The sequence below is a fragment of the Salvelinus sp. IW2-2015 genome, linkage group LG32, assembly GCF_002910315.2.
Source record: "Salvelinus sp. IW2-2015 linkage group LG32, ASM291031v2, whole genome shotgun sequence".
Lineage (NCBI taxonomy): Eukaryota > Metazoa > Chordata > Actinopteri > Salmoniformes > Salmonidae > Salvelinus > Salvelinus sp. IW2-2015.
In genome coordinates, this window is record NC_036871.1 from 24,743,001 (window position 1) to 24,758,971 (window position 15,971).

The 15,971-nt window shown below is 44.6% G+C and overlaps 1 pseudogene; it reads right to left on the reverse strand.

Annotated features, from left to right (window-relative positions):
- The window catches only part of LOC111957019 (histone-lysine N-methyltransferase 2C-like), a 26,772-nt pseudogene extending 13,498 nt beyond the window's left edge, over positions 1-13,274 (reverse strand).
- Positions 13,275-15,971: the final 2,697 nt, after the last annotated feature.

Sequence of the window (15,971 nt, forward strand, 5' to 3'; positions counted from 1 at the left end):
TATCGCTGTGTGATCAATACGTATCCCCATCATTACCTGGTGGGCCAGACACACACAGCCTTTAGACCCCTGACAGAAGGGGGTCTAACAGACCATTTGTAAACATTGTTAAAAGGGGCTAATTATGAAAATGGACAACGAGGGGGGAAACAATGACGAGGATTGTAAATGTTTCTTGTAGGCCGGATTATATTGTTGTGCATGTTTTAAATCTGATGTCGTATTGATTGCAAAATCAACTGTCTTAATGGGCAATTATATATATTCTGTTGCCATGCACATTTCTAAAAGGTACTGTGGTGTCATGCTTGAAGACAGACATGATTAATTTCAGAAAAGTAAGTTGGAAAACTAACAAACAGGTTTGGATGGACATGAATTTCAGCAGTGTCTCATTTCAAGACAAGCACACAAGAGCAGCAACATATCCCCTGTTATGTCTGTATTTCGACATAAGGGGGCGATAAGGTGCAGGGATGTAGCCCAGTCTCTCACCTGGTCCATCAGGATGGAAGCGGATGTGCTGCTGTGGATGTCCCTGCTGCTGTTGCATCATCATCCTCTGTTGTGGTCCTTCTCCCCCAGGCCTGATGAGCTGGCCTGGGGCTCCGTGAGGGTGAGGGCCCCCCATGTCCCCAGCACCAGCACGGCCCGGATACATCATGGGGGCCCCCGGCCGGTGCACCAGGCCTCCTTGGGGGCCCACCCTCAGGCCGCTGAGCATGGCCAGGGGCCCCCTGTCTGGGCCCGGGGTGCTGCTCACCTCATAGCTGCTGGGGATCTTCACACACAGCAGTTCTGAGATGGCAGCTACCACACCTGTGATGTTCTGAGAACAAAAACACAACATTAAAATGTATGTTGTAGATATTGCCAATCAAGCCACCGGCACATGCACAGTACAGAGAGAGCAAAGAATTGGCTTCAGCTCCTACAATTAAGCCTGGTGATGTTTTAATCCTCACATATTCGACCAGTAGTGAAATGACTGAGGTGAATTGTTTTTGGGAAAAAGGGTAATAAGCTACCAACAATAACCAACAAACATTAACAAAGGACCTAGACCATTTCCTCCCTGCTGATTTTCTATGAAAGCAGGGGAAAGTGAAGCCAAAAGAACAGAAATACTCACCTCAGCAGCCGCTGGTCTCAGGGTGATGGCTACAGACACCAGGCCTGGTTTAATGTCGTTAGACGGCGGGCCAAAATGCGAGCCAAAGAACATCCCATAGGGCTCAGTCTTGAGCTCAGTCTTCAGCCTAACCTCTGATCCTACAGGAAGAACAATAGAGACATTAGGAATAATATTTTAAAGGAGGATTCATTAATACTTACTGCTTTCATTGATAGTGTAAAGCAGTTTGTGACAGTGTTGATATAAAAGGGCTTTATAAATATCATTTGATTGATGTTGATGTGCCGATATTAGTGAGAAAGGCACATCTCTGTTTACAGTTGATCATTTATTACCAGTTTAAACAAATTACCAAGGCTGTGTATATTCATATTAATTCATGGTAACACCTTATTTTAACGGTCCGTAGTAAACCATTTATTAATCATTACTCCCACATTTATAACCCATTTACAGTTCGCCATACTGGCACGGAGGGGATGGCTGCCGTTTTACGGGCTCTGAATCAACTGTGCTATTTTGTGGGTTTATTGGCTAACGAGCAATCACTGGAGAATAAACTGGACGATCTCCGTTCAAGACTATCCTACCAACTGGACATTTACAAACTGTCATATCTTATGTTTCACCGAGTCGTGGCTGAACGACRACACGGACAATATACAGTTGGCTAGGTATTCCGTGCATCGACAGGACAGAACAGCAACATCTGGTAAGACGAGGGGTGGGTGTGTGTGTGTCTATCTGTCAATAACAGCTGGTGCGCAATGTCTAATATTAAGGAAGTCTTGAGGTATTGCTAGCCTGCGTTAGAGTACCTAATGATAAGCTGTAGACCACACTTTCTACCAAGAGAAAGTTGTGATCTATATTTTTCCGTAGCCGTCTATTTACCATCACAAACCGACGCTGGCACTAAGACCGCACTCAATGAGCTGTATATAGCCATAAGCAAACAAGAAAACGCAAATTCAGAAGCAGCGCCACTAGTGGCCGGGGACTTTAATGTACGCAAACTTAAATCCGTGTTACCTCATTTCTACCAGCATGTCACATGTGCAACCAGAGGAAAAAACTCTGGACCACCTTTACTCCACACAGAGACGCGTACAAAGCTCTCCCTCACCCTCCATTTGGCAAATCTGACCATAATTCTATCCTCCTGATTCCTGCTTACAAGCAAAAACTAAAGTAGGAAGTATCAGTGACTTGCTCAATACGGAAGTGGTCAGATGACGTGGATGCTGCGCTACAGGACAGTTTTGCTTGCACAGACTGGAATGTGTTCCGGGATTCATCCAATGGCATTGAGGAGTATACCACCTCAGTCACCGGCATCAATCCAAAAGTGCATCGACGACATCATCCCCACAGTGACCATACGTACATATTCCAACCAGAAGCCAAGGATTACAGGCAACATCCGCACCGAGCCAAAGGATAGAGCTGCCGCTTTCAAGGAGCGGGACACTAATCCGTACACTTATAAGAAATCCCGGTATCAAACAAGCAAAGCGTCAACACCTACTACACCGGCTCTGATGCTCGTCGGATGTGGCAGGGCTTGCAAACTATTATGGACTACAAAGAGAAACACAGCCGTGAGCTGCCCAGTGACACGAGCCTACCGGACGAGCTAAATGCCTTTTATCCTCGCTTCGAGGCAAGCAACAAGCACCAGCTGTTCCGGACGACAGTGTGATCACGCATGCGCGGACCAACTGGCAAGTGTCTTCACTGACATTTTCAACCTCTCCTTGACCGAGTCTGTAATACCTACATGTTTCAAGCAGACCACCATAGTCCCTGTGCCCAAGAAAGCGATGGTAACCTGCCTAAATGACTGCCGCCCCATAGCACTCACGTCGGTAGCCATGAAGTGCTTTGAAAGTCTGGTCATGGCTCACATCAACACCATCACCCCGGAAACCCTAGACCCACTCCAATTCGCATACCACCCCAAAAGATCCACAGATGACATAATCTCAATCGCACTCCACACTGCCGTTTCCAACCTGGACAAAATGAACACCTATGTGAGAATGCTGTTCATTGACTACAGCTCAGCGTTCAACACCATAGTGCCCACAAAGCTCATCACTAAGCTAAGGACCCTGGGACTAAACACCTCCCTCTGCAACTGGATCCTGAACTTCCTGACAGGCCACCCCCAGGTGGTAAGGGTAGGCAACAATACATCTGCCACGCTGATCCTCAACACGGGGGCCCCTCAGGGGTATGTGCTTAGTCCCCTCCTGCTCGCCTAAGACTGCGTGGCCAAGCACGWCTCATTAAGTTTGCTGACAACACAATAGTGGTAGGCCTGATCACAGACAACGATGAGACAGCCTATAGGKTGGAGGTCAGAGACCTGTCAGTGTGGTCCCCAGGACAACAACCTCTCCTTCAACGTGAGGAAGACAAAGGAGCTGATCGTGGACTACAGGAAAAGGAGGGCCGAACACGCCCYCATTCACATCGACGGGGTGGTAGTGGAGCGGGTCGAGAGTGTCAAGTTTCTTGGTGTCCACATCACCAACAAACTATCATGGAGAAAAACACACCAAGACAGTCGTGAAGAGGGCACGACAACACCTTTTCCCCCTCAGGAGACTGAAAAGATTCGGCATGGGTCCCCAGATCCTCAAAGGTCTACAGCTGCACCATCGAGAGCATCCTGACCGAAAGGCGCTACAGAAGGTAGTGCTTACGGCCCAGTACATCACTGGGGCCAAGCTTCCTGCCATCAGAGGAAGGCCCAAAAAATTGTCAGAGACTCCAGTCACCCAAGTCATAGACTGTTCTCTCTGCTACCACACGGCAAGCGGTACCGGAGCGCCAAGTCTAGGTCCAAAAGGTTCCTTAACAGCTTCTACCCCCAAAGCATAAGACTGCTGAACAATTAATGAAATGGCCACCCGGACTATGTACATTGACAAYCCCCCCCCTTTGTTTTTACACTGCTGCTACTCGCTGTTTATTATCTATGCATAGTCACTTTAGCTCTAAATTACCTCGACTAACCTGTACCCCCACACATTGACTTGGTACCCACWGTATATAGCATCGTTATTGTTATTTTTTACTTTAGATTGTTTAGTATATATTTTCTTAACTCTATTTCTTGAACTTCATTGTTGGTTAAGGGCTTGTAAGTAAGCATTTCACGGTAAGGTCGACACCTGTTGTATTCGTGCATGTGACAAATAAAATGTGATTTGATCATAAAGTAATTTCGCAGTCCCTAATCTAATGAGCAGTATTGAACCCTAATCCTAAATGGTGTGCAATCTTTTTGTAAATGGCTTATAAACGGTTTATTATGTTAAAATAAAGTGTAACCTTATTTATTTACCTTTCCCCCAGGGTGTGGGGAGCATGGGAAGGACGGGGGAAAGGGGCTCCTCCTTCACCAATGACAGGTCTGGGTAACGGCTTATCTCCATGCCAACCACACTTTCTGGGGACGAGGAGGGGACAAAACTATCTGGTGTGTCCCGGTCCTTACAATGCTCCTGTCCAAGCCTGTTACTGTGACAGAGAGGGAGGGGGTTGAGAGAAACATTAGTTAACATTAGTATGTATCAAAACAACAATGTTGGTCAACCTATTTTTCACAAAAAATAACATTGCATATCGCAGGCTTCCCTAAACTGAGTACATTGTGTTGAGATTGTTTTGGAGTCTGTGAAAGACTGTATGGTATATCTACAGCCTAGTCTGAGTACATACAGGAAAATAACTGTTTTTAGACAAATAGGCTATTTTCACACAAATATAATTGCCTTCACAACTGTAAATTGTCTAGATCAGGCTTCCCTAAGCTAAGAACATTGTGTAGAAATTGTTGTTGAGTCTGAAAGCTTGAATCATATACAGTGAGCCCCAAAAGTATTGGGACAGTGGATGCTACCATGATTATGGATAATCCTGAAATAATCGCGAATAATGAGTGATAAATTAGTCTTAAATATCATACCCCCCMAAAAATGTTAACCTCCCATGTTATTGTAATGGTGAGAGGTTAGCATGTCTTGTGGGTATGATATTTGTGCGTCTAACTTTCTCACTCATCATTATTCAAGATTCATTCAGGACTATCTGTAATCATGATAGCATCCACATTCATGTAAGTCCAAGGCACTGGACGTCAGTGCTACAGGCATCACTACAGGCCCTGGTTTGATTCCAGGCTGTATCACAACAGGCCGTGATTGGTCCAAGGCACTGCATGTCAGTGCTACAGGCATCACTACAGGCCCTGGTTTGATTCCAGGCTGTATCACAACAGGCCGTGATTGGGAGTCCCATAGGGCGGCACACAATTGGCCCAGCATCGTCCGGGTTAGGGTTTGGCCAGGGTAGGCTGTCATTGTAAATAAGAATTTGTTCTTAACTGACTTGCCTAGTTAAATAAAGGTTAAAAACATAAATAAAATTACAAGGTAATCATTGCGTGCTAGGAATATGGGACTGCTAGGAATATGCACTTTAACCTCATTTCAAATCCAAAGTGCTGGAGTAGAGAGCCAAAACAACAACAAAAATGTCACTGTCCCAATACTTGGAGCTCACTACATGTATCTACAGCCTAGTCCGAATACCCAGATCAAGGAGAATGCATGTTTTTAGACAAATATTAGTATACAAAGTGTCCACTGCACTGTCTATGAAGTGCAATTCAAATGAATCTTTGTCCCAGTAGGGAAAATGATTGTGCGGCCAAGTATTTACAGAATACACTGTAATCACAATGACAGGTTTAGAAAGTAATACGGCATCTTTAAGATGTAAAGCATAACCAAAGACATCACTCCTAATTARGATTGCAAAATTCTGGTAATTTTGCTGAAATTACCAGATTTGACAGAAACCCTGGTAGGAGGATTCCGGATTTTCTGCTAATTCCCTATTGATTCCGGGAATCTTGAGAGAGTGATTTCTGGAAAACCTGGGAATTTGGGGGAAATTACTTTAATTTGCAACCATACTCCTAATTGCCCTGTTATGGGGAGCAGAGGCCTTACTTACCTGAGTTCCTCCTGGTTGTTGTGAGGGGGCGTGGGGAGGGAGGCTGGCACGTCCACAGTTTTAGGTCCCTGAGCGATGGCTCGGGCCAGCAGGTTCTCCTCTGTCCTGAATGGGACGTGGAGCGGCTTGGAGACCAGATTTTTGGACCCTACATAGAAGAGGAACATATGAATGAGACATTAAGATTGGTCCTAACAGCATGACACTACAGTTGGAAATTGTTGCAAAAACTTTCATGGCCATTTTCTCAATAGGGGTTGGGGAAAGGTTATGAACTTTCAAAACAGCATAACCTTCTCAACACATTTCAGAATGCTGTGTATGATACATTATTTTGAGGTAAAAAAAAACTGCTTCAGATATTCAGCAAGCTGGAACTAATCTACCAATAACCCCTGGTCACCCGTGACCTCTGAACCCTCCCCAGTGCTCACCCATGGCAGCAGCTTTGCTGGCTAGCTCCTCTGTTGTGGCAAAGCCGTTGATCATCTTCTGTCGGTTTACAGGTGGAGGAGTCGGAGGGAGTGAAGCCGGCGGGGTGGGGGGGTTGCTCAGATTGTTCTGCTTTGAAGAAACAAGCCAAGGAATACATGTCACCATACTACAACAGGGGATATATAATATTGTATCATAGTAGTCTCTTGCTACCACAAATCACTGCTTCAAAGGCACCAAAGGCATCATTCAACTTCATCTTAATTAAAGTGTCTTGTGCCTGGGGCTGGTCTAGTGGGTAGTGCCAGCACCTTCTGCGCATACAGTATGCAGTACATGTTTGCGTGGGATCCCTCCATCTCTCCCTAGCTCATTCAAAGTCTGTCTCTTTTTAAATAAAAAATACAAGATGAGTAGGATTTTTTTTTTTTAAGAACAAAATAAACTCCGGTTGGAGGTGAGGCCTCACCTTGTAGGTGAGCTGGGAGTAGTAGTCAGAGACTCCGTCCAGAGAGCCGCTGCCAAATGTCCCAGACAGGAGGTTCTCACCGTTCAGCTGGCCGCTGCCGTAAGGGGCAAAGTGGGAAAAGTTCACCCCTATCAGGGGCTCCATGAGGGGCAGGAGGGACAGCTGCTGTAGAACGAGAGAGAGGAAGGGAGATGGAGAGAAACAGAGAGGAGGTTACGCATATTTATTTATCTATTTAACCCTTTAATATTTGACCAGAGAATGTGACAACATTCTTATTTCCAGTAATGACCTAGGGAAGAGTTACAGCCAGGGGAGAAGAAAGGCCAGAGGTTTAATGCGCTAATGATGATAGAACTATATGTGAAGTGAGAGGAATGTTCTTTGGTGGTGTAAACTGCCTGACAACTTCCATAATTACCTCAGATATAGAGTGAGCTCCAAAAGTATTGGGACAGTGAATCTTTTTGTTGTAGTTTTGACCCTGTACTCCAGTACTTTGGATTTGAAATGATACAATGATTATGAGGTTAAAGTGCAGACTGTCAACTTAAATTTTAGGGTATTTTAATCCATATCGTGTGAACCATTTCGAAATTAGAGTACTTTTTGTACAAGTCTCCCATTTTGGGGACCAAAAGTGGGACAAATTCACATTAAAGTTCAGTATTTGGTCTCATATTCCTACAGTAGCACGCAATAGATTACATCAAGCTTTTGACTTAACAAACTTGGGTTCATTTGTTGTTTGTTTTGGTTGTGTTTCAGATTATTTTGTGCCCAATAGAAATGAATGGTAAATAATGTATTGTGTCATTTTGGAGTTATATTGTAAATATGAATTGAATATTTTTCTAAACACATCTATATTAATGTGGATGCCACCACGATTATGGATAGTCCTGAATGAATCAATCGTGAATAATGATGAGTGAGAAAGTTAGACGCGCAAATATCACACCCCCAAGGCATGCTAACCTTTTACCATTACGATAACAAATGAGGTTAGCATTTGGGAGGGGGTACGATATTATTGCGTCTGTAACTTTCTCACTCCTCATTATTCACAATTAATTAAGGAATACAGTACCAGTCAATAGTTTGGACTCATTCCAGGGTTTTTCTTGAATTTTCACTATTTTCTACATTGTAGAATAATAGTGAAGATATCAACACTATGAAATAACACATATGGAATCATGTATTAACCAAAAAAAGTGTTCATCAAATCAAAATATATTTTATATTTGAGATTCTTCAAAGTTGCCACCCTTTGCTTTGATACAGTTTTGCACACTCTTGGCATTCTCTTAACCAGCTTCATGAGGTAGTCACCTGGAATTCTTATTTACAATAAAATTGGGCACAAAATAATCTAAAACACAACCAAAACAAATAGCAAATGCATCCAACAAGTGTGTAGAGTCCCAAGATTGATGTAATCATTGTGTGCTAGGAATATGGGACCAAATACTAAACTTTTGACTACTTTAATACACAAGTGAATTTGTCCCAATAATTTTGGTCACCTGAAATGGGGGGACAATGTACAAAAAGTGCTGTAATATCTAAACGGTTCACAAGATATGGATGAAAATACCCTCAACTTATACCTGACAGTTTGCACGTTAACCTCAGTCATTGCATCATTTCAAATCCAATGCTGGAGTACAGAGCCAAAACAACAAAACATTTGTCACTGTCCCAATTTGGAGCTCACTGTATGAACACAAATAGCACCAAGTCAATTAACATGCCTGGGGTATTATTCACATCTTTAACTCCACTGTGGCGGCTATGTGTTTAGTGGAAGTCTGTGGGTAACTTATCCTTGTTTATTGATTACAGCGATTACTGGGTATTTCAAATTGAAGCGTGTTTGGAAAGTCTAGATTTCCCTTCCCAAATAGGAAGGAAACGAAGACAGCAATTACTTATCAAAATTACAGTAATTTAAACTTCAACAAAACAGCACGTAAATTGTAATAAAAGAGCTGGKTGACTGTTTCATAATAACCTTTGGTGAGAAAAACAATATTATTTATGTCTCATTTATCAATGATATGCAGACAGTATGGTGTAGCAGCACCCAGTGGGCTAGGATACCATTTGTTTCAATTTACATCATTTTTATATGGTCCCCCTGCCCTCCAGGAGACCATATCGTGGCTCCATGCCATCAAACTGAATACTGGTATGCAATCAAACTGTGTAGTTTCTATCGCAATTAACTAAAGCCATTTATGAAGTGATGCGGCTGCATACAGATTTAATCAATGAAGAGCACCATGGGGGGGGTTATAATATGTCCCATTCTTCTCCATAATAACCACCAGTAATGGCTGGGTGTATAACTGTCAAACCTAGCAGCTTCATTTGCTAGTCCATTAACACAGCAGTAATGTGGCTATGATGCATGTAATGGTATCAGCATACACACACCCGGGGCACCGTCCTAGGATAATCCTATCTGTAATTAGCTAGCTCTGTGGTCGATGCATCACAGCGCTGTTAAAGACAGAGCTGTGGAAGGAAACATCTCTGAAGGGATCATTTAGCTCCCCTTAATGTGAGATGAGTAAATGTAACATGCTGAATGTGGCCTATTGGTGTAAGAAGAAGTCTAGTCTCTGACGTGTGTGTAGAGTATCAACAGCTTTCAGTTTATTTGTCACGTGCGCCGAATACAACAGGTGTAGACCTTACAGTGAAATTCTTACTTATAGGCCCTAACCAACAGCGTCATTTTTAAGTAAAACAAAGGTATTAAGTGAACAATAGATAAATAAGGAAATAAAAAACAACAGTAAAAAGACAATGAATAWTAACAGTAGCGAGGCTATATACAGTAGCGAGGCTATATACAGGCACCGGTTAGTCGGGCTAATCGAGGTAGTATGTATATGTAGGTATGGTTAAAGTGACTATGCCTATATCATTGGCTTCTTGTCTGTGGTGGACTGCACAGTCCCTAGTGTTATGTGATGTTTAAGTCTACTCCCTACCTGTTTGAGCTGGGTCATTAGTGTATCAGTGCTGGAGTGCACCAGTTGCTTCTCCTCCCCTTCTTTCTTCCTCTTCTTGTAACGAGAGGCGGGCCTCTCTCCTCCTTTGGGGTTCCTCTTGTTCCTGCCTTTCCTTTTCTCCTGTCCTGTGAGCAGTGGTCCTGGGAACTCTGGGAGGCCAGAGAGCTGTCCGTCTGAGTACGCCTGGGAGAAGGTAGATGAGTACTTTGTCAATTGTCATAGACACTGGTAAGAAAGCAGTGTCTCGTTTATCGGTAATCACAAAAATAGAAAATTATCTATATAAAAAAAACATGACACCACGCTGTTCATAAATAACTTTTACAATTCACAACTCTTAAGCCTTTTGGGTATTTCTGCCAACACCACCATTATTTTTAGCAGGAGAAGATCTGAGAGACCATTTCATGAATCATGACTCAGCCTAAAATACTGCCTCCTACTATGACTCACAGCAGTTTGTCACAGGCAGCAACCCATTGGACTGATTCACTGAACCAGACTCAGAGCCTACTTGGCTTGGCTGTGACTCACACTGACTGCTCACCTACCTACATAGCAAGCTAGCGGTCRCTGTGACTCAATGGAGGCTGGTGGAGGGAGAAATCGGAGGATAGACTCATTGTAATGAATGGAACTGGATCGTTCCATTTATTCCATCCCAACTGTTACAATGAGCCTTCACCAACCTCCACTGCCATGCCTCATCTACCAGACCGACTCACCCCGTTGCTGTCCATGGAGCTCTGCCTTAGCAGCAGGGCCTTGCAGTCTGCATCCGCCTCCTCTTCCTCAGACCTCAGGCTCTTGTCTGACCGTTGGTGGGGAAGCCCTGGTCCATTAAGAGGCGTCTGCCTGTTCTTCAACAGGTGTTTGAGGAGCTCGTTGTTACCCCCAGATTCCCCTTTTGCTCCCCCGCCGTGGGAGGGGCTCTGTACTGCAGCTCCACCYTCCTCCTTCACCGTGCCCATCCCTGAGCCCATGTGCGAGGAGGTGCCATCTCTGGGTCCATGGCACTCGGTGCTCTCAGTCTGCTCCAGCTTGATGTTGCTGAGGATGCGCTCCTGCTCCAGAGCTTGGGCCCTGGCTAGGGAGATGTCTGATGGGAGGCTACCCATCCCTACAGGCTGCCCAACACCACCCAGCCCTCCACCCAGACCTCCAGAGAGCTGCCTCTCCAGCTCTGAGTGGCTATGGCTGGGGGTAGAGGTGGAGGAGCCAAGTAAGGGGGACCTGGAAAGGTCTTGGTCCCCGAAGAGGTGAGCGTTGTTCCTGGTGGGTGTGGAGGATGTGTCTGACCGGCAGGGCGTCAGAGGGGCAGTCAGGTCAGAGCGCGGCGTGGACGGCGTTTTCACAGAATCTGCATCGTCATTGTCTTTCTTCTTCTTCCTGTTTCTTTTCTTCTTGCCATTCTCATCCGGGATGRTGTTGGAGTAGAGCTGGATCAGAGACTGACCCGAGCCGGGGAAGTTGGAAGGCAGGGGCGTGGTGGAGTTGCCGMCCCCAAATGGAGGGCCTTCTCCGGGCATCTGTGGCATCACGCCTGGGCCGCTGAACCTCCGGGGTCTGGGTGGACCCTGGGTGAAGTTACCCTGTAGTACCATGTTATCAGGCCCAAAACCAGGTCCCGTGTCCTGAGGAATCATCCCGTTACCCATTATGGCCCTCCGGTCTCCRCCTTGTATGAAGGTCCCGGGAGGAGAGCCCATCCCTGGCTGCATGGGCTGCTGCAGGGGGAACATCGGTCCTAACTKCTGCATGARGTCCTGTGGCAGCTCAGYATTGAAGAACGGCATCTGAGAGAGGGGCACCATGTTCCCCCCGTCAGGCCCCAGCATGCCTTGCTGTTCCATCTCCATGCGTTGTTTTATGGCGCGCTGACGTTCTACTTCCTGCATTAGTTGGACCCTCTGCCTCTCCTGCTGCTCTCTCAGCCTCTCCCGACGCTCTCTCTCCTGGAAGCCCTCACTGAACGGGTTGTTGTCGTCAAACTTCAAACCAGAGCCCTGTGGGGGTTTGACCCCGCTAGGTTGAGGCTGAGGCTGGTTTTCCATGGGCATCTGCTGGGGCATTTGGGGAGGCATCTGCTGGGGCATTTGGGGAGGCATCTGCTGGGGCATTTGGGGAGGCATCTGCTGGGGCATCTGTGGGGGCTGCTGAGGCAGGTTGCCCATGGGCAGTTGAGGCTGCTGAGCTGGGTTTCCCATGGGAACCTGAGGGGGCATATTGGGTCCGCCCATGGGCATGGGAGCTCCAGGATGCCAGCCTGCTGGTGCGTTGGGCATGGGCATTCGTGTTGGGGGGGCGTTTGGCTGGCCTGRATGGATTGGCACCTGCTGCACCATGTGGTTCATAGATGGGTGGTTCATTGGAGGCCCACTTGGTACAATGCCGGCAGGGCCGCCTTGTATTGGTGGCATCCCTGGCACTGCTGCTGGCATCACAGTGGGAGGCATGACACTGCCACCCTGCTGCTGCTTCACACCATACTCCTCGATCAGGTCAGCATGCTCTTTCTGCTGCTTCCGGATCTGAAAGGACAAGAACCAAAAATATATATTACATAAGAACTTGGACAAACAGCTAGCAAGACAGACAATAACAATTCAACATTGTATTGACATAATTCAATACATAATTATGACAATTACAAGGAGCCTTGAAAGGATGTTTGGTCAACTGAAGGAAAAAAAGTCTACATTTTGGTCTGGTCTCAAAACTTAGTTCCAAGCAAGGGCAGTTTGAGGGTTGAATTGAGGGCATAGCCTAGTGTTAGGGTAAGACAGTGGTATAGTACTGATGAAGAAAGTGACATTAAGTACCTGCTCCAGCTGTTTCTGCACTACACCCTGCTGCTCCATCACGTGTTTGAGCTGCTCTGCGTCCTCCTCCTCCTCCCCATAACATGATGCAGCCACCACTATGTTTGAAAATATAGAGACTGGTACTCAGTGATGTGTTGTATTGGATTTGCCCCAAACATACCACTTTGTATTCAGGACAAAAGAGAATTGCTTTGCCACATTTTTGCAGTATTACTTTAGTGCTGAGGAGTATTTATTTCTGTAATGAAGCTCTTTTGTGGGGAAAAACTAATTCTGATTGGCTAGGCCTGGCACCCCAGCGGCTGGCACTGGCTGCCATGTGGGTGGGCCTCTTCCCTCCCAGGCCCACCCATGGCTGCACTCATGCCCAGTCATGTGAAACCCATTGATTAGGACCTATTACATTTATTTCAATTGACTGATTTCCTTATATGAACTGTAACTCTCAGTAAAATCTTAGAAGTTGTTGCATGTTACGTGTATATTTATTATGTTCAGTATATTTAGGCTTGCCATAACAAAGGGGTTGAATACTTATTGACTCAAGACATTTTCGCTTTTTATTTTAATTCATCTGTAAAACTTTCGAAAAACATAATTCCACTTTGACATTATTCTCTTGAATGTTTTGGCATTCATGTCCAAAAAGTCACTTTCTGAGCACTTCTACAATGGGCAAATATGTATGGAAGGTTTCGTTCAAATCAAAAGGGTAGCTGTCAAGAAGTGAATGAATTCTAATGGATTTAAATATTCCAACACTTATCTTTTATTATGAAGAGATACACAATGTATTGCATTGATTGAAAACCAACACAATATACGAGTGAATGCTTTATGATATGTCAAGTTAAATAATATTTTATTTTTGAATAGTCAATTTATTTATTTTTTAGAAGATGTAAATTGAGGTGTTTCCAAGGCAACTAGTTCAAAGCCAAGGTGAGTGCCTGATCTGTACTAATGAGCAGGACACTCAAAACATCTAAGGAAAGATACATCCAGTGGCAAGATGTGCATACAACTATACAATTTTGCCAAACCACTGCTACTGCTATACTATTAAATAGTAGAAAACAACTTCTACACAGTTGCTAAATGTATTTTGATGATAACAAATCTTCCCCCAAAAGCAAAAATCACTTTCCTCTTGTTTACTTCCTCTTGCTTACTTCCTGATCTGACGCAGGAGACCTGTGAAACCTCATCTAGCAGACAGACAAGATACACAGAGATACAGAGTTTGACAGACAAACAGATACAGAGAGAGAGATGAAGTCATTAGAGATCAATAATCCCTCTGCATGTCTCCTGATCACATCACTGATACCTACCTTGATCACAGCACACTGCTTAGCCACATGTCGCTCCTTTCTGCTGGATGTGTAAAACAAAGAATCAGGTTTGAATTGGAATCCTACAGTGAAGATTTTACTGTTTGTTCCAGATTTCCTGAATGTCACATGGTTGTCTGGTGGACAATGGCTTGTTTGCAGGAATCTAAGAAGCATAGAAATAGAATGAATATAAAAGGCTTGGAACTTTTAACCCTGGAAATTTGACTGGTAAACACATGGGATATTTTAATAATAAGTAGGCTATTATTACTAATGCATAATTCCAGGTGAACAAAAAAAGTGTGCTGCATCAGATGACCTGTCCTCCACAATCACCCGACCTCAACCCAATTGAGATGTTTTGGGATGAGCTGGACCGCAGAGTGAAGGACAAGCAGCCAACAATTGCTCAGCACATGTGGGAACTCCTCAAAGACTGTTGGAAAAGCATTCCAGGTGGAGCTGGTTGAGAGAATGCCAAGAGTGTGCTGTCATCAAGGCAAAGGGTGGCTACTTTGAAGAATCTCAAATATAAAATACATTTTGATTTGTTTAACACTTTTTTTGGTTACTACATGATTCCATATGTGTTATTTCATAGTTTTGATGTCTTCACTATTATTCTACAATGTAGAAAATAGTACACATAAGGAAAAACCTTTGAATGAGTACTGTAGGTGTCCAAACTTTTGACTGGTACTGTATGTTGCTATATCTTTCTGTCCTCATAGTTTTGCTCACTAGGGACTGGAGTACCCTGGAAACCTGACGTTGAATTTCATTTCATTCTACTTTGGGCATAAAAGAGCATTTTGATCAGGAAGTTTAGTCTATCACCTGAAGCATGCACAGAGTCATGTAAACACTTGCCCTAGCTCGGCAAGCATGTGTGTGGCATGCATGTGTTTTCATGTTGTGCACATGCTTCAGGTGATAGAAAGCTGAACGCACTACCAGCACTTTGAAAAGTTTATTTTAATACTGTGGATATATTGTCTCACATTCCTACATGCAAAAAGACCAACCGGTAAAGTAAGTTAATTAAAATATAATTTCATTCAACATTCTGGCTTGTAGAGCATGCGAGAGGGCATTTTCCCAAACAAATGTATTGCTTTAATCTCAGACTGTGACCCAGAGGTACCACAGTCTGGTTGTCAGGCAAGAACTGGAGAATATTTTCAAACGTGACTGCCATATCCAGAGTAGCCTACTCTCTCGGTTCTCTGACAGCTGGAGCTGGTAAACCTTTCACCCTCTTCCATGCCATTGCTGTTAGCTAGCTATCTACTTAGCTACCAGGTTTGTGTTTTTAAATTTACACTGATAAATACATCAAGATAGCTAGCGAGCTAATATGAAGTTAGCTATTTAATTCTCTCGCCCTTCAAGTGTTGGGATATCAGCCCCTGCTCCTCCCTGAGCAAGAGGAAGAAGTCAGGATACCCTCCAACCAGATGTTCGTCCGCCGCTGTCACCGTACCTGGAAGAGAGCCATGGCCGTTCTTCTGAAGATCACATCCAGGAATTGGCGACAGGCGGATCGCCCTGCTAATAGCTCAGGCAGAGGGTATGGTTTTCCACCTGTAAACTTTCCCCCAGTTTCATCTGCCCTTTCCCCAGCTCAAAGATTCTTAGCCCCTCTGCTGTTTGTCTTCTGTTGCCCTGCACCCTCTGTATACATCCCACTTTTCATGTGTCTAGGATTAAACC